General features: G+C 39.2%; 1 protein-coding gene across 2 annotated transcripts in view; it reads left to right on the top strand.

Moving 5' to 3' along the window:
- The first annotated feature begins 2,613 nt into the window (after window positions 1–2,613).
- Window positions 2,614–19,756, top strand: part of MET (MET proto-oncogene, receptor tyrosine kinase) — a 113,622-nt gene continuing 96,479 nt past the window's right edge. The window contains exon 1 of one of the 2 annotated variants that reach the window (XM_032870879.1): window positions 2,614–3,299. The gene's annotated coding sequence lies outside the window, so the exon portion shown is untranslated. The remainder of the gene's footprint in view (window positions 3,300–19,756) is intronic. The other variant, XM_032870871.1, reaches the window with a different exon arrangement.

Below are 19,756 nucleotides of genomic sequence, written 5' to 3'. Positions count from 1 at the left end.
ACAGTTCAAGCCTCCAGCCTATAGTTACACAACTAGCAAGCAGTAGAACTGGGATTGAAATCCCAGGTGTCCGGTTCTAAAATCCACACTCTCTTTTTTTTCTTTCTTTCCTATTATTTAAGTAGGAGTTACTTGAATTCATGACTCTGAGATCAAGAGTCACATGCTCTCCAGCTGAGTCCACCAGGCACCCCCTAAAATCCACACTCGTGACCACTATTCTAAACTCAGTCTTGGAGATGTCTTGCTCCCCATTTGAGGGATAGATCAGTTTTGAATGCTTTGGACTGCAGCTGACAGAAATCCTGGCTAACAGTGTCTGGAACAAGTATTTTTCCACAAAATAAGAAATCTGGAAGCAGTGATCTACTGGCATTGGTGCTGTAGCTCAGCAATGTCAGAGCCAACCTCTCTCTTCATGGTCACAAGATGGCTAGCTCTCTCCTGGGCATTATATATATGAAATCAAGAAAGCAAGAAGTAGGAAGGTGTGCCAGCTTATTAGATATCTTTAATTAGAAAACTAAACTCTTTCCCAGAAGTCCCCAACAGACTTTAGCTTAACTTCATTGCTAGAATGACATCACAGGGCCATGTGCTGCAAAGGAGTCTGGGAAAGCAAGTATTTCTCTTCTCTAGCCCCAAGAGTAGAGGCAGGCAAAGGAATATCTGGTTGACAACAGGTGCTGGCTTAGCCAGACAACAATGTTGGCCACAGGAGTTTGGTTTGGTTAGGAAAATACCGAAAGAATTTCATCATACAGTGTGTCACCCATGCCATGACCCAAGGAAAGTTAAACAGCAACAATTAAAGTTGGCCACAAAACCAAAACTAAACTGTAGAACTCCTATTGCCTTTTCAAAGTGTTTGTTTCTATCCATTTCTAAATATGTGAAATGATGCCTCATCCTTTCCCTGATCAAACCTATCTACATAGTATGTAAAAACTCATTATTTGATATTCACACACTCAGATAATTTTATTATGCTATTCTTGGTTATTTTTAATAAAATATTTACTCATGACTAATAAATCAAAATGACAATTTTTAATACAGTTTCAAAATTGGATCAAAATTTGTCAGAAACTAGAAACTAGGAAACTTCATTGCTGAAAATATATAATACATTATTTGGATTTATAATCTATTTCCCATTTTGTACTGGCTCTTCTGTATCTTTCTACTACTTTACCTATAAGTTTTTTTCTTTTATGTTTTTATCATGACACACAAACTCAGAAAACCTATTAAGGTAACTATATAATGCAACCTAAATATCCAGTTAACATATTGCTATGGAAACCAGGAAACAGAAACAGCACTCTAGTCATTCCTTTGGACAAATATGGTTAATTGTGTGTGTGAGTATGTGTGCGAATTCATTAGTTTATTCACCTTTAATTGGAAAGATTAAAAAAACTGGTACTGAATTCCAAATCTATAGTGATCTGTCCATAAATATGACCAGTGCTGTCCAACCTGTAAATCAGCACTTAATAGCCATGTAACCAATATCATTAGATAACTAATAACCATGTGATATCAGGAAATCTTCAGTAGGACTGTGTTGTTTATTTAGCCGTGTCAGCCTTCGGCCTTTTGGCACGGTATGAAGAACACCTGACTGGGATTTGAGAGCTGGGTTCTAACCTCACCTCTTTAACCAACTGCGTGATCCCCTTAGGAACTCTTCTTAGGCACCCAGGTTCCTCACCTGCAAAATGGTTCGATGCAGAGCTCTAGTATTATGTAATAGGAAAGATCCTTTTCCATAAAATTGGGCAGTCATGAGATAATTACATTTGAGGATTCAAATTGCTGTGTGTAGTCCCTGAGAAAGTACCTGGCACATAGTAAGCTCTTAGGAAAAAGACAGCTATTCTTATTATATGTTTCTATTTTTCATTCTGTAGTAAATAATTCCTGAACTTGCACAGTAAGTGTTGTTTTGTCCCATGACTCAATAACAGATACCATTGTCTGACAAGCCCTTATGCAAGTCAGAAAGGAGAATGTTAAGACCTAACAGGCAGTGCTGTTCCTTAGGTTCTGTTACCTTTGAGAGTTAATTTTCTCTCAAAGGTTAATGTCAATTTTAATAGTCAGACATGTGAAGTATAAAAAAGTTATTCTGACACAATCCCAATACAATTCACCAGGCCCCAACCTTTTTTTTTTTTTAAATCATGGGATCTCAACACTCAAGAATTAAACTTTTGTTCTTTTGCTTGTTCATTGCTGTTTGCCTAGTTATTTAATCAGCCTGTTTCCGCTATTTAAAAAAAAAAAAAAAGTGAAAGAAGCTGAGGTTTCCTCAGGGCTAAACTCCTGTGTTGTTCTTCCTCCCAGAAATCTGAGTTATTATAGGAGGGGATAATGGTTGCATAATGAAATCATTGGGACAATTCTACATCCACTCCTACCTCCATCTCTGACAATGAATTCCTTGTCTCTGTGGTGTCCAACTCTTTCTACCCTGCTCCGGTGCCCAGCAGCTAAGTCAGCCGTGGGAGAGACTGGGAACTGGGCGTCGCGCTCTTCCCTCTGGCAGCGCGGGGGGGTGTGCGGAGTGTGCGCGGAATAGGCGCCCCTGGCGTCCTGCGCGCCTGCTGACGCTCGCCGCGCGAGCACCAGGAGGGGGAGACTCGGACTCGCTTATCTCCCGCTGTGCTAACTTCAAACTGCCCCGGCTGGGGGAGTTGAGAGCGCGCAGACAGGGCGAGAAAACTTCTCCACCTAGAAAGTTTCACCTTGGCGGGGGCGGGGGAGGGGCGGGAGGAAAGGCGACCCCCTCCCGGACTGGCGCTGCTCGCGGGCGGCAGGAAGGGCGGGGGCCGATTTCCCCCTCTGGGTGGTGCCAGTCCCCACCTCAGCGGTCCTAGGACCGGCGGACAAGGCGAACTACCCCGCGCGAGACAGACGGACACGTGCTGGGGCGGGCAGGCGGGAGAGCTCCTCGGTCGGGTCTCCTGGCGGTGCTTCCCGCCTGGACGCGCCCGGGGCGGCCGCGGGCCGCGCGCGCCGATGCCCGGCTGAGTCACCCGTCGGGTAGCGCGCGGGTGAGAAGGGGCGGAGGGAGCGCGGCCGGCTGACGGACCCGGCACTCGGCTCGGCCCCGCCGCAGGTGACCCGGACGCTCTCGCCGCCCAGAGCGCCCCGAGCGCTTTGTGACCAGATGCGGAACCCAGTGGAGGGCGCGAGCCAGATGTGGGGCGACAGCTGACTTGCGGCAGCGAGGCGCGGAGTACGCGGGTGGTCTCTGCGCGACTGACTTCGCGGTTCTCGGACACCGCAAGGTAAAGCTACAGCTTGCTTCGGACCCCGCACCCCACCCTTCGGCCCCAGCGTTCTGCTCTTTGTTCCCCAGAGGGACCTGAGAGCTATTCAGAGGGCACGACTAAGGAGGTGAGCGAGTTAGGGGCTTCAGAAACTGAAGGGATGTGCCCGGGGAGAGGTGTAAACTAGAGTGGGGCTTTTCTTTTTAGGGGTTTGCTGCTGACGGCCACCTGTAGGACTCAGGAGAGAGAGGGGCATTGGAGTAAGGGGTGATGTACGGCTGTTATGGCCGGGCATGTTTTGAGACTGTGATCTGACTCAGCCCTTAGAAAAGGGATTTGGTCACCCTGCTCTAGGGTGATGCGGCAGGCAAGATTCGAGCCCCGTGGGTTTCCTTGTTCCAAACCCGCTTTATCTGTAATACGTGAGGATCTTAACAAGGGGCAGGTGTTTTCGTGAGGGTCTGAATTCTACATTTCTGGCAGATACACAGGGCATGTGATCCATCATTTTCAATCTTACCTTATCTCTTCTCTGGGGCTGCGGGAAGGACATCTATCTTATTAGGTGAACTAGATTATAACCAGAGGTCGGTCGGTCTAGCTAGTACAGGTATTGACCCAATAATTTAAGCACCAGTGAAAGAAAGTATTTTCACCTACTATTGCCAATACAGGATTTACTCTAAAGTGTGGTTTCCCATTTCATACCTTTTATGTTTTAAGAGCCATTTACTAATTTGGCATTTGGAGAGATTTCCAGTGGTTGTTCATCCATGAATAGTTGCCCAGTGTTTTTTTACCTTATCACAGTTTAATGTTCAGAGGAGCTCTGGGGCAGATTGAAAAATATTGTCAACTCTCTTGGGCAAAATAACCAGGATACTATAATTGCCAAGTTAAGATGGTCAATGAATATGAGAGATTGTAAAAACTGACATTAGAGAGAACATAGACTGTGTGGAACCTCTCCTGAATTTTAAGAACACTGTTCACATTTTGTAGAGTTGGGTGGAGGTTTTATCTGTCGTTTTCATCAGCCAGACACATGGACATTGCCATGCAAATAGATCCAGAAAAATATTATTTTCCTTTATAGCTGAAGTATTATAGCTGACTAATGCATTTTTTCTGCATGAAGATGACCTGAAAATGTTGTACATCATGTTTCTCTGTGCTACAGGGACATAAATTGTGTTTTTATGTAAACTGTTAAGTGGTGCTTAGATAATTTACATGTATATAGCTTTCCTTTCTATCTCTAAGCTTATTGGGCTTTGTTTTAATATATAAACTTCCATAATAGAACAGAAGTGAGGTGCTTTGGTTCCAATCAGATACTGCAAGTCTGTGATGTATTCACTGTTCATGCTTTTTGAACTGCTGAAAAATACCCGTAACACTTCTATTACTCCTAAGAAATTTTTGTAGTACCAAAAATGTGTGTGAGTACCTATAAAATATACTGGTGTTTTAGAAAATCTGTTCAGGTTTCAATCTTAACTGTGCATAAGCCTAAAATTATAAACCTAAATATATTTTTATTTTAATATGATGGACTTCATAGCATGTAGAAGATGATCTGCTGAGTACTGTTTTTGAAAGATTGCTTTGTTCTTTATATATCACAGTAAATGTTTACATTAGATGTGTACTCCATGCCTTCAGAATTAATGTGTGAGTTTTATCGGAATGATAAAGACATACAGGATTAAACACAAGTCAGTATGAAAGCTGATAATATTTTTGTGACTTTTAATACTATCATAAAAGGAAAATGACACATTTCTAAGCAGGAGAAATACAAATAAATTCCTTAAGACTGTACAAGCATATGTCCCACTGTAATCTCAATATTTCAAAAATTTGTCTTGATGTGGGTTAGACTAAGAAATACAGTTCAAAAGTCAATTTTCTTAGTTGTTGGTTAAAAAAAATTCAAAATAATAGTCCAACTTTTTCCTTTTACAGATATATATAATAGCCTCAAATAAACTTTTTCTCAAATGTGGTCATCTCAAAACAAAGTGAATAACTCAAAAGGGTTATTCCTTTGAAAACACACAACTTTCTCTAGGTGACTGCACCAGTGCCTATGGTGACACACCCATGAAAAGTACAGGGCTCCGTACACGTACACATACAGAACACTTCCCATCTTTCTACCCTTTCCACTTCATCCTTGGTTATGTCAGAGTTGCTTCCAAACCCTTCTGTGCCCCCATTTTTCCACTCTAATTTCATGGTTTCTCCTTCACTGTCATTAGGCTCACCAGAGCCAGCTATGCTTTCTTTTCCCCGTCATCCCTAATATTTTCCTCAGACTGCTGTGCTTGTTAATGGGATACCAAATATCCTAATTGTGCTGCCTTAAGGGAAGAAAATATGAAGAAACTCAAGTACCAGGAAATTAACCTTCTTTACTTCTCTGGTATATGTTGAAACTGGTGTCTTTGACATAGAGCCCTCAGGGCAGTTTTCTCATGGGCTTTGCTCAATGCAAAATAAATAGTAACCTCTTAGTAATGAATGATAAATATACTGACTAATGTCAATTTAGGATCTCTTTGATTCCCTTTTCTTAAGTGGCACTAAGTTGCTGCCAGGCTCCCATTTGCCTCACCAAAAATAGCTAGGAACTGTATGCTCAGCATCATATGTGTTTGGTACTAGAGACATATTTTTTTAAAAAGGAGAAATGAAATCTCTGCCCTTGAAGAGTTTACAATCTAGATATTCAGATAAATAACTCATATAAAATGGAACCAAGCTCCATAATTATTAAGGGGATATAACCTGAAAATGATATTAGAAATCATCCCATTTAAATAATAGAAATTTTTTTAGATCTAAAGAATGGAACTTAAAGACCTCTTAAAATTTTCAAGCTGTTTCTGAGCATATCCTCTTTCTGTTATTACAACAACCTTACAAAATAGACAAGGCTGATATCAATATTGTAACCTTTCCTGCCTATAGGTAAGGAAACTGTGTTTGAGGCTAGCCTCCATGCTATCTCAACAGCACCTCTGCCCAGCCATCAATAAAGGTTAACTATTTGAAGCATTTTCTGCTGAAGCATAGCTTGGGATCCTTAGGTTAGTGATAATGATGAATATAACATTTCTAGTCTCTAGAGTTTTTCTCACCTTCTGTTTCTCCAGTTCTCTTTTTTGTTCTTTCTCTTTTTGTGGTAAAGCGTACCAGAAAAAGCCTTCATTCATATGTGTGAGGCATTCTGCTCTTGTTATCAGATTAAGAGCTGTGAGTAATTTTGTAATCTATCCTACTATCAGAAAGCCCATTCTCAGATATCTCTTCAGCTGTGTTTAACAGTTTAGTATATTCCCCTTGGGATTTGTTTCAATAAAAACATCCAGTAAAATCTTACTACAGATCCTTTGCTTTTCAAGGGACAAAATGAAGAAAGTGTTTTTATAAGCTGTAAAATGTAATTGAGAGAAAAATCCCATGTGTGGCATTTGTAGCAGGAGGTGTGAGCTCAGTGGAAAAAAAAATAGTTAATAATTGCATATCCAGGAATACATATTTCTTCTATGATTGTGTAAATTTGCACAAGTATATTTATGCAGGTTATGCATTTTGTTTTTAATTTCTTTAATTGTGTAGCTATTAAAGCCCATAGAATTCATATTAAGAGCCTATGAGCCATTTAGGGGCTCCTCACAGGCTCTGTTGGTAGAGCATGTGACTTATGATCCTGAGTTGGTGAGTTCCAGCTCCATGTTGGGTATAGAGATTACTTAAAAACAAATAAAATCTTAAAAAAAAAAAAAAAAGGAGGTTATGGGTCATATAAACTGTATAATGAACCATAGAATTTGAAAATGTATTTTTCCTGGGGTACCTGGGTAGCTCAGTCAGTTAGGCTTCTGCCTCTGGCTCAGGTCATGATCCTGGAGTCCAGGGATCCAGCCCCACATCAAGCTCCCTTGCTCAGTGGGGAGTCTGCTTCTCCCTTTCCCTCTGTTTCTCCCCCAGCTTGTGTTCTCTCTCTCTCTCACTCTCTTAAATAAAATGAATAAAGATATTTAAATATATTTTCTTTTAAAGATTTTATTTATTTATTTGACAGAGAGAGACAGCAAGAAAGGAAACACAGCAGGGGGAGTGGCAGAGGGAGAAGCAAGCTTCCTAGTGAGCAGGGAGGCCGATGGCGGTGGGGAGGGGTTTCTGTCCCAAGACACCAGGATCATGACCTGAGCCAAAGGCTGATGCTTAATGACTGAGCCACACAGGTGCCCAGAAAAATGTATTTCTTCTAATACAACAAAGTACTATTATGAATATGGTCAGGGCAATTATGAAATGTGGTCAGAGAATCACAAGTTCTAGAGAAAGCCAGGTTCCTATACTCTTAAGAATGTGATTGAGGATTTAGTCATTCAGAGTAATTTATTGAGCACTCTGGCAAAGCAGTAGAGAATAAAACAGTCTAAGATCTCTTAAGATTCTGATGCTCTGTTCAATATTGAGGAAGGCAAACAATAAATAAAATACATAAATAAAAATGTGTTAGTGAGTGGTGATGAGAGCTGCAAGGAAGCAAATTGAGAACTGTCAAGGATTAGAGAGGGTACAGTGGTAATTGAAAAATTCAGTAATAGAGCCAGGCCTTTGAACTAGAACCTGAAGGAGATAAGAAAATGAGCTATGTGGATATCTGGAGCAGGGCTTCTACTTTGTACTTCCTTGGGAGTGCCATTCTCATTTTGTTGTCTCTGGAATTGTGCAGTACACAGCCTACACAGCTCTACTTGGAGTCCCTGATTTTTTATGGGAAGTACCTGGACAGTGCCTGCCATAGTTTATTGCAGTCTCAAAGGTGGCAGTGAAGCAGTGACCCACATCCCTCAGTTTATGGTATATGGAAGAAGCAAAATCATGGTATTTTTCTGCATTCACCTGGTCCCATGTCTGCATGCCATCCTTGATCAAGGTTATTGCTCCATTCAGTTTTCCTTCTTATTTTCTACACTGTGAGCCTAGCCCAAAAGGATTTGTTGAGAGTAATACCCACAGCCTTTGTCTCCAGTCCCTTGCATAGCAAATATTTGGAGACAGCAAAAGAGACAGTTGCTGTCTATGTAAGCAGCCTGTGTTTGCTGTGCACTTCTTTCTTTCTCTCCTTTCTTTTCCCTTTCCAAAGTTAAACCACTGTGTTGGATTTTCTTCTTCTTTTCTTCCTGTCCCTTTGTGCCCTGCCTATGTCATGTATCAAGATTTGAAAGCGGGGAAGAAAAAAAAAGGGGGGGGGGCACGCCTGGCTGGCTCAGTCAGTAGAACATGCAACTCGATCTCAGGGTTGTAAGTTTGAGACGTTCATGGGCCGTAGAGATTATTAAGAAAAAAAGAAAGGAAAAAAAGATTTGTAGCAGGTAACCTAAATGAATGAAACTAACCATTTCACTAGGGACCAACAGCCTGCTTAGAAAAAGCCCCACCTAACAGGAGGCAACCAGCATTTGGCATCATCAGAGTAGCCATGAAGCCCAGTATATGTCATGGGCCCCTATGGTAGTGTCTTTCAAATTTTCAGAAGCAAAAACCTCTCCACTTTAAAATGTCGACTCAGCATCCTTTAAAACACTCTGCAGGATAGAGAGACAAAAAGTGTGTGTGCCAGATTTGGCTTCTGGTGGTCCTATTTGCAATCCTTAGCCATGGCTATACCTGCCAATTGGTCCCTTGTGTCACCTTCAGGTGTTGTTAAATTCAGCAGCATGCTTGGCCAAAGAGTACCAGAGCCACTTCTATCTTGTATTATATCTTCTAGAGTTCTCAGGTGTTTCTCCCTCTAGAAAATCAGTTTAGCAATTAAAAGAGAGAGAGAGAGAGAATTCATTACCCATAGGCACGTATTTGTTTTTCTAAACTCTCAATCAATATACTTTCTATCAAACTATATATATTTGTGAACTAAAGGCTAATCCTTTCATTCTTAACATGAAGCAATCACTATCTGAAACCTCAGTTCATCCTAACTTTTGCATAGATTTTATTTCCATGTTCTCATTCAGGATAAACTCCCTCTTCCGAATACCATGCTTTTGTTTTGTTTTGATCTGCCCGAACTTCACTAGTTGTTATTTCTCTACCATTGAAATTCAAAGCATGTACAGCATTGGTTTCAAGTGCCCTTTAGAAGCCATCAGATCAGTATGGCAATCTATTTTTCCAAAGGAATGAAAGCTCACAGGTTGTGCACTAACTTACTTCCTTAAATCCTAAAAACTCAGTGAAATGCCCAGGCTAGTGGTCTTCTGGAAGGGCATTGTGTTAGAACAGAAGATTATGTACTGTATTTCTTCCTACTGTTTTAAATGCAAATATAATAATATATCATGAAACAGTACACATACTAATATCAGTGCCTTTTTCCTGTTTTGAAGTGATCCTGTGTTCCCCAATAGTTGGATCTAAAATCCCAGTCCAGTTTTGAAGTTGTATGTAAGAAAAAAGAATTGACTTGTTCCATAAGACCATGGGATATTTCTAACTTTTAATATTTTATTGAAAATATCAAGGAGAATATTTAAAGCTGGAGACCTTTGAAATACAGTTGACCCTTGAATCTGCATATAACTTTTGATTCCCCCAAAACTTAACTACTAGTAGCCTACTGTTGACTGGAAATCTTAACCAATAACAAAATTAGGCAGTTAACACGTATTATGTTACATGTATTATATACTGTATTCTTACAATAAAGTGAAAAAATGTTAAGAAATTCATAAGAAAGAGAAAATATATTTACAGTACTCTGTAAGTAGACCCATGCAGTTCCAGCCATGTTGTTGAAGGGTCAGCTGTAATGTAGTCTTCACAAAGCAGTAAAGGAGAGAAATGGGGTAAATTTGTTTAAAGGAAGGCAGGTTGTCTCCTTTGAAGTCTAATCATGTGAGAAAGGAAAATCCAGCCAAGTTTTGGGTCCACAAGACAATTCAAACTATCTTTAAAAATAAGTTTTGGCTTTTCTTAAGACCAATGTGTGTTTAGACCCACATTTTAGTTCTTAAATTTAAACCTAAGGGTCTTTTAAAGGAAATTTAATCCATGTGTTTTTGATTCACTAAATCCTAAATCATTACCCATAAACTGTATGTCTCTCTAAGCTCTTTGATGTCTAAGAAATCTTTGAAGCCATGTAAGGCCTTTTTGTTCCAGAAGAATAGGACGTTGGTTTTTGCTAAGGGTCAGTAAACAGCATCTTCAAAAATCTGAATTAGGTCTAAAATCTCACAACCATAACAGAATGAGTATTTGAATGAGTGCTAATGCAGTTTTCTGATGCAATGTGAAAAATGTAAGTACTATTAAAGACCCAAAGTAGTATTTAGTTGTAATCCTTACTAACCCCAAGGAAATTATTTTGGCACCACTCCTTTTTCTATTATAAAAAAAGATAAAGTTCAAATATTTACCATTTTATCCTAACACACAGTAGGTACTCAGTAAATGTTTTGTTGAATGTTAAATGAATGACTTTTTCTTCTGCCCAGACCTTCCCAGCTAATGTCAGTCTTTCTATTCAATAGCAGTATCCATCTGTCATATCTTAGAATGAATCTATTCTGAGTCAGTGACCTGATTCAACAAATTTTAAAAATAAGCCATCAAACTAAATATATGACATTTATTGAAATTCATTCTGTACCATGAAGCAACTGCCTTGCAAAGAGTGCTGAAAATAGGAAGGCATTTCTAGGCTAATTAGATTAAATATTCAGTTGTTACCATATGCTTTCTGAAAATTGATTTTTTTCCCTCTTACTGTTCCTGCCATTCTTCCTCCCACCTTGACATGCTTACTGATTGAAAGCTATGCACAAAAAGGGCAGGTCGTTTGTATCTATAAGCAAGTTCAAACAGGCTTAGAAAACGTAATGCTATAATCATAAGTTGCCATAATGTAGGAGGGAAGAGAGGGATACTCAACAATAATGGGGGTGTTGGGTTTTACTCCAGATTACATAGATGACACATCTTTGAACTCTATTGTGTGGAAAAAAACACCTTCTTACTGCAGTTAGACTTCCTGTTTATGAGTGTGTATTTTCTGGTGACTAGACTTCCCATATGGACTCAGCACAAATATGTAGCTCCAAGTACCACTGAAATGCACATGATTAAAGTATTGATGGCTATGGAGACAGCAACTCCTTCTCTCTAAAAGAAATAAAGTAGTATTTAGAAGAAGGCCTAGTAATGAAACATGGGCATTGAGATCTTTCTTGGTACCATGGTGTATATTTCTAATTACTCCCCACATTTTGTCCTCAGAAAACTTTTCCTGATCACAAGTGTTAGTTTCTATATGACATTAGGGTGACAGAATTTGCTGATTTCTTATATCTTGGTAGGGAGAAAAAGGAAAATTGTGTTATTTTGGTCTTTAAGTAGAGATTCTTTTAGGTGAACCTGAAGGTCTACTGAATACATACACCATCATTAAACTTGTTTTAAAACTTAATTATGGATAGCACTGTATAAGGAGTAACTTATTTATATGGTTTTGACATGCTTAATTTCTGTACCAATGGTTAATCAAACTATGAGTAATAATCATATATCAATATGTACATATTCAAATGTAGATGATTTTTAAAGCTAATTAAAAGTTCTCATAATTTGATAAATAAGCAGCCAAATGCCTTTGTATTTATACATTTGAAAAACTGTAGTTCAGTTTAAGAAGGTTTTTATGATAACTCTTGTGCCACAAATAGAGAAAATAGATAATGAAGGAGAAGACTTAGAAGTTTTAATGGGATGTTAGATCAATGAGGTTACAGGAGGGGAGAAGTGGGTGGATATGCTGAAAGGTCACAGGCTTGGGTGCATTGCAAGTAGTGAAGAGTATGTCACAATTAAGAATCAGGCTGCTGCTTTCCAAATAGGAAAAAGGCTAGTCAAAACTGAGTGGGGAATCAAGGGACACTCACAGGAAAATGGTGGAGCATGTGATAGGTGAAACAAAGTCTGAACTTCCTCCATCACATGGTTTAATTCTGGGAGAAGCAAGGTTATCATCTGCCCAGTCCTAGGTCAGGCTTCTTAGTCTATTCTATTCAGATACCAGTAAGAATAGCAGCATTATGCAGCGGGAGGCAGAAGGAACTTTTATTCTGAGTGTTCAAGACGTATTCTAAGCATTCTATTAGCTACTTGCAAACACTACAAATGAAATTCTATATTCATAGAATTCATAGTATGAAAAGAAAAACCAAGAAAACTTACAAATTTTTTAAAAGATTTTATTCGGTTTAGAGAGAGAGAGAAATAGCACAAACAGGGGGAGAGGGAAAGGGAGAAGCAGACTCCCCACTGATCTGGGAGCCCAATATGGAGCTCGATCCCAGGACCTGGGGATCATGACTTGAGCCAAAGGCAGATGCTTAAACATCTGAGCCACCCAAACTCCCCTACAAATTTTTTACACCATGTTCTTAACCAGAATTTTCTAGTACATCAGCTCATTATAATCAATTAATGTTGGGATCAAAAGTTACAGCCCTCAAAACTATATGCATAACTATTATTCATTAGAATATCATCTGCTGGGGATATATGTTTCTTTCAGGTATTATCTTAAGGCTATTTCTTGGACTTTGATTATGCAGAGTTCATGCTGGAGTATGTGTAATAACTATATGTTATGTTCTAAACACAAAGTCCGTGCGCTAAACTTGAGGAAAGCTTATATCAGGCTCTGCCTTTACCTTCTGCCTTTTTGCTCCTCTGAGAGTCTTAGATAGGCAGCTGTCACCTGACTGTGGCCTCACATCCAGGTAGAATCCCTTCAGCTTCTGCTGTACTGTCCAAGTTTTGCTCATGTTCTGACCACGTCTAGTTAAGCTAAAGACAGGAAAGAGATAAAATCGTTTAGGACCCAAACAAAACTTTGGGCTTAAAATATTATTACACTAGTTGTTTTTTTATTAAGTATGAAATAGTATATAAACAGCAGCCAAAATGAAGTTTGTTGATGGAAAAAAAGTATCTTCCTAACAGAAATGAATACACATTTTGGATTTTTCAGAAATTCACTTTCTGTCATGTCAAAATTGAGATACTTCTAAATTTTATTTCAGTTTTACTAACACATAACTTGGATTCTTTATTGAGATCTATACATGAGAATTCAGTGATTTTAAACATACTACTGCTCTTCAAAGAGCTTTCAAAAAAGAAAGTGTTCTTTAAATTATCAGAAGAGTGCAGATAAAACCCCAGACAGTTTCATTAACAGCAATGAAAGGTGACAGTCCTTGAGTCTATGTCATAAGTTGATTAATTACTTTCCAAATGTTATTAAAGATTCTGAATGAATAACTAGACTGGTATTTGAGATCAAGCCTTCTTCACAATTCCTAAGTGGGTTTTAATTTTCAGAGTTAGATGATCACTATATCTGATTCATTTCTTTAACATTTTCAGATTGTTGCTTTATTGAAAAGAGAACAGAGTAACTATTTCATATGTTTTTCTTTTCCCTGAAATTATTCCTTGCAGATTTTAATAAAATTTGTTTTGAAATAAAAATAATCAAATGTTGGCCTTTAATAAAGGCCCATAGATCTGATGAGTTATATTAACATTGCAAGGAATTCACTATCAAGGTAATGATTATGGAACCATTTAATTCCCAAATCTACTTTGCTGACTGCTTGGACACACCATTGGAATCAGCATTGTGTGTTAGGATGAGTGTCATCTCAAGCAAACTTTTGTTTTGGTCATTTCCCATTTTCCTCTTTCCCACAATGATTCCAAACTTTTACTATTTTCTTAAGCTCTTGAAATCTCTTTGGCTTTCTTTATTCTCCATGTGATATCTCCTTTTATAGTTTAGAGAATAAACAGAAGCCCAGATGGTTTCCATGTCACCTGTTATTACCTCCCTGCTTGTCTCAAATGATAAGTCTTTTCAGCGTTATGGTCTTGATTCCATTCTTCCCCAACATCTTAGAGCACCTTGCTCCATTTTTCCCTTCCTACCAAACCTTCCCACCTTTTAAAATCTCCCTCACTTTTTTTCATTCAGTCCTTACTCGATGCTGCTTCAAGCAAAAAAAACACATATGCAGATATCCTGATAGGATTTTTACTATACAGTTACCTTAAGTATTCGCTCCTGCTTCTGCCTTACCTGTTAAATAAATTTAGAATTCTTTAAAATAATTTCTTATTTATTGTCTCTACTCTCATTCATTCTTTAATTCATTCCACTCTAGCAGTCTGTTCCCAACTACCAAGAAGATGTCTTCTCTGTAATAACCATCAGCCTCCTCATTGCCAAATCTGATGGACACTTCTGTTTTTATCCCACTTGACCCTCTGTGATATCTGACCCTTTACATATTGCTCCTTTTTGAAATTTCTAGCATCTGAAATACCAGACTTTCCTTTTTACATTTAAATTTAGATTTAAACTTTACATATAAAGTTTGAATTCCTTCTTTCTACATACTGAACATGCCTATAGGTGATCTCACTTACATCCATAACTTCAACTACACTAATAGGCCAGTGGTTCATAATTGCTCTAACTCCCTCTGCTCTAGAGCACTATGCCCATGTTATTAGCTACCTTATGGATACTTCCACTTGAATAACCAAAAGATATCTCAGAGTTATTAACTGAACTATTTTTTTTTGCCCCAAAACTTTTCTCTGCCTTTTACCTTACCTTTGTTTATGACATTTTTTAGACCTCCCTGACTTCCTAGTGTTCCCCTATGATCAAAATCCATGTTGAATCATTGTCACATAAATTTTATCTCTTTAATATCTTTCTAACCTACTCTTTTTTTCCCTATCATATCCATACTGCCAAAGTCTTTGTTCAGAGTCATTCTTTATTAATTCATTTCATTATCCATTCTTCAAATCCTTGCCAAGTTCTATGTAATGGCACTATGCTAGGAACTAAAAATGGATCTTTCAGTCTAGCGGGAGATACAGATAAGTAAATTACAACACAACATAATAAAGTCTAAGTAAAGAGAAGAGAGGTTTGATATGGAAGCATGTGGAACTGTTTCTAATCCATTCCTAGAGGGTGAGAGAGGTATAAGAGAAGGCTTCCTGAAAGAAGTGTCACCTATGATAAGACTTGAGGAGAGAGTAAGTTAACCAGGTGATTGTGAGGACAAGAGTATTCCATAAAAAGGACCCATGTGTGCTGAACAAGAGAGCACATGGCTTTCTTCAGCAACTTGAAGAAGGGCAAGGTGTCCAGAACCTAGGTTTAGGGGAGAGGGGCGGTGATTGCAAGAGGCAAGGCTGGAGAGTTAGGCAGAGTCCAAATCATGCATGGCTCTTAAGTGCTAAGGAGTTAAACGATTTTTAAAGAGCAAAGTTACATAATCACATTGTCAATTTAGAAAGATATCTCTGGTACATTGGGGAATGGATGATGAGGAACAAGAATGGAGTTGGAATACCAAGTAGGAAGCTGTTGTCATAATCCAGGCAAGAAGTGACACTGCCCTCAACTATGGGTGGCAGTGGGGTTGGAAGCAGATGGACATATTTAAAACATCTGTAAATGGGAGTCAAGAATGATGTCCTGGAAAAGTGAGAAATGTTAGACATTGAAATAGGATATGGAGTGGTAGAACAAGTTTTCATGAGAGTAAATGGAGGTGCCAGAAAGAACATCTGACTGTTTGTCTCATTTGCCTTCTTCTTCCTAGCTTTGGTGTGCCCCAGCACACAGGCCTCCTCCACATTCTCCTTTCCTTGGTGGTCTCATCCAATTTCATGGCTTTTCATAACATCAATATGCAGACAGCTTCCCAGTTTAAATTTCTAGTACAGATCTTTCTCCTTAAATCAAGGACTCAGGTATCCAACTGCATACTCAGTATCTCCAATTGAATACCCAAAAAAGTATCTCAAACATGAACAGAACTACATGCCCTGATCATCACACATTCCTGCCAAAGTTTCTCTATATCAGCTTCTCTACCTACCAGTAACTGGCAAAATCCTCTCTGTTACAAAAAAATATTTGGAGTATTCACAACTCCTTTTTTCTCACACACCTCATCTCCAAATCCATTAGTAAATCCTCATAGCTCTGTCTCAGATATAACCAGAATTCAGCTACCTCTTATGACTCCATCTTCTCTAGCCCAAGCCACTGCCATCACTCACCTGGACTACTGCAGCAGCCTCCTAACTGATCTTACTTCTCCATTTTTACCCTGTCCCATTCCCCTGCCACCACCAGTCTTCTTCCATACACAGTCAAGTTGATTCCATTCAAATATATTCACTCCCATGCTCAACACCCTACAATAGCTCTTCATTCACTCTAGGAAAAGCCCAAGTCTCACAGTGACCTACAGCACCCTATATGGTCTGGTTCTTTGTCCTCTCTGATCTTGTCTCATCTCCTGGATCAGAGTCCAGGCTTACTGGCCCTTTGCTGTGCCTCAGACAGACAGGGGTGCTTTCAGTTTGGTTCCTCTGGCCTCTGTAAGAAAAAAAAGTTATCTTTCACTTCTCAGGTGGCTAAGTCCTATCCTCCTTCAACTCTTTGCTTAATAGCCAACTTCCCAATTTTTCAAAGCCTCAGACCTCTCCCACCACCTTCCTTCTAAGTGCTCCTGAACCTTTCACCCTGTTTTCTTTCTCTTTCTCTCCCCCTTTTTTTTTTTTTTTTTTTTGCCACTAACACAACACTTATCAACATGTAACACACCACATGTATAATTTGTTGTCTGGATCTAACTGCTAGAAAGTAAGTTCCACAAGAGCAGGATGTTTGTTTTGTTTACTGATGTACCCTCGCTCCCAAGCACCTCCAATATATTAAGGCCTCAGTTAATATTTGTCGGATTTAGTCTTAAATAACTGTTGGACATACAAAACTGATGCTTGAGAGATGGATTTCTATACTCTCTGGAAATAAAAAGATGAAGATACAGATTGGGGCGTCTTCACTCTTATTAATCTTCATCTTCTATTGTCTGGACAAATGGAGTGACTTTCCGTCATGTCTTCTGGCCTCTAGATTCTTTCCACTTCAGTCCATTCACCACAATGTCACCAGAATTGTCTAATACTTAGGTGTTATTACTACGCTCATTTCCATCTCCTGTTTAAAACCTCCCAGTGACCCTTCCCTACAGATAAACTGTAGATCCTCAACAAGATGTATAAGGCTTTCTATGATGTGGCCCCAGCCTAAACTTCCGGTTTCATCCATAACCAGCCCAACCCACATAGTCTCTGTGCCAGTTACAGCTTCCTGAACAGCCTGCACCTTCTCCCTGCAGTGCCTAGCTGTGTGTCCCGTCTGTCCCCTGCTTTTACTGTGCCTAAGCAACTCCAACTTAACCTGCAAAACCCAGGTCAAGTAATATCACCATGCTAACATATTCCTTGGCCATACCTCTGTCTGCCACAATTAGGTGTTCTTCCTTCTGTGTTCCTTCAGCAATGTGCTTCTGTCTTTACAGCACTTTATAGCACAGTGGTACGGGAGGCTGGGACTGCCAGTCAGTAACCAACACTGATATGGTTGAAAAGTTTTTGATTTTTTTAATGTCTTGCCCTCTCTGTTCTCTTTCTGTTTCTCTCTCCCTCAAACACAGCTACCTCCTACATACACACACACGACTGCCTTGGATTATTTTTCTTTGAATTGATCAGTTATATAAATGTAGTCCTGAGTATAGTTGTCTTTAAGTTGTCCTAACCTTTCGGTTTATTGATTTTTCAAGGATCCAAAGTGTTTACTGACTTTTAGAAATTGGATTTTGTACTGATGTACTTATTTTTCTGTACTGTTTATTTTTTTTTAAGATTTTATTGATTTATTTGAGAAAGAGAGAAAGAGTATGAGCGCAAGAGGGTGGAGGGGCAGAGAGAAGGGGAGAAGCAGGCTCCCCTCTGAGCAGATCCCAGGACCCTGAGATCATGACTTCAACTGAAAGCAGGTGCTTAACCAACTGAGCCACAGGCGTACCTGTACTGTTCTTTTTTTTTTTTTAACAAGGATAGCTTTTGCTTGGCATTCATTATCCCTTTAAAAGTATTTTTTTTTTAAGATTTTATTTATTTATTTCACAGAGAGAGAGATCACAAGTAGGCAGAGAGGCTGGCAGAAGCGGAGGGGGAAGCAGGCTCCCCGCTGAGCAGAAAGCCTGATGCAGGGCTCCATCCCAGGACCCTGAGATTATGACCTGAGCCAAAGGCAAAGGCTTAACCCACGGAGCCACACAGGTGCCCCTTGAAAGTATTTTTTAATAGAAAGTTTTGTTTAGTTCTTTTATTCTCTGATTATATATTGATCTCAGTATAGTGATATTTATGTGCTTTTAATTTTTCTCCCAACACTGTTAGAATTGCATTATGTTCACCCAAGGGATCCACATCTGTATAAAATATGGCTAGGTTTGGATATTCCTTCCATTCATGGTATTTTTATGATTTCTAAAAGTTTTATCTACTTTTCCTGGAAAGGAAAATATTACATACTGACAATTTACCTTGAGAAAGGTCCCTAGTTCATTCCCCTGGCAGAGAATCTACTCTGATTTCCAAGAGAGGTTCTCAGGTGTGAGCAATATAAAACTCAGACTTACACTAAGAACTAAGTGAAAACAGAGTTATAGGGTAATGACCACCTCACATGGATATAACTCCTATTTGGGGGTTAAGGCCTGGCCTTTAGCACCCCTGTGCCTCTCCCCTTGTCTCGCTCTCCCTAGATACTGGTTTGTCTTTACATGACAGCCACCACGGTGCAAATGGGGTCCATTCACCACCACCATTTCTCACGAGTATTTGATTTCTGTTTTACACAATACCGGAGAGATTGATCAGTTATATAATCCCAACTCTGAACACATCTCACCCCCTCCATTTGGAATTTACCATGCCTTGTGCTGAGGACATTTTCAAGCACTGAGGGAGGGAAATGTCTGATTCTCTGATTCATTAATGAGTAATGTACCGGCTTCCTCTCTAACTTGTCTCCTTTTAGTGTTTCACATTCTGACTGTTCAGTCAGGTTTATCCTATTCCAACCCTGTGTTTGAATATGACTGGAAAAAGTTGCTAAGCTTATTTTATTTTCTCTTACTTACTTGGGAAGATATTTCTCATATGTAATTTGTAGTTTAATGTTATTTGCTGTTCCTGGATTAATTGAAGAAAATCTGGTAGCACATCTACAAAATCTGGACTATAAAATTTCACCTATCCACTAGGCTGACAATTATTTTTAAGGACTTTTATAGGATTCAAGCATCTTAGCACTTTCTAAACAGTGAAATTTCATTGTACACATATTCAAGGACAATGAAACATTCTTGTCTGACCTACAACTTATTAATGGGACAAAAGCCTGTCTAGTCATTCAGGACTCTGATAGTTCAATGTATTTTCTCGACAGGACTTTTTACAATATGTACAATGTTAAAACAAATGCCCATTCA

The sequence above is a fragment of the Lontra canadensis genome, unplaced genomic scaffold (assembly GCF_010015895.1).
Source record: "Lontra canadensis isolate GAN:19392208 unplaced genomic scaffold, GSC_riverotter_1.0 scaffold2, whole genome shotgun sequence".
Lineage (NCBI taxonomy): Eukaryota > Metazoa > Chordata > Mammalia > Carnivora > Mustelidae > Lontra > Lontra canadensis.
Note: the sequence above shows the minus strand (reverse complement) of the source record. Positions and strands in the feature narration are given on the sequence as shown.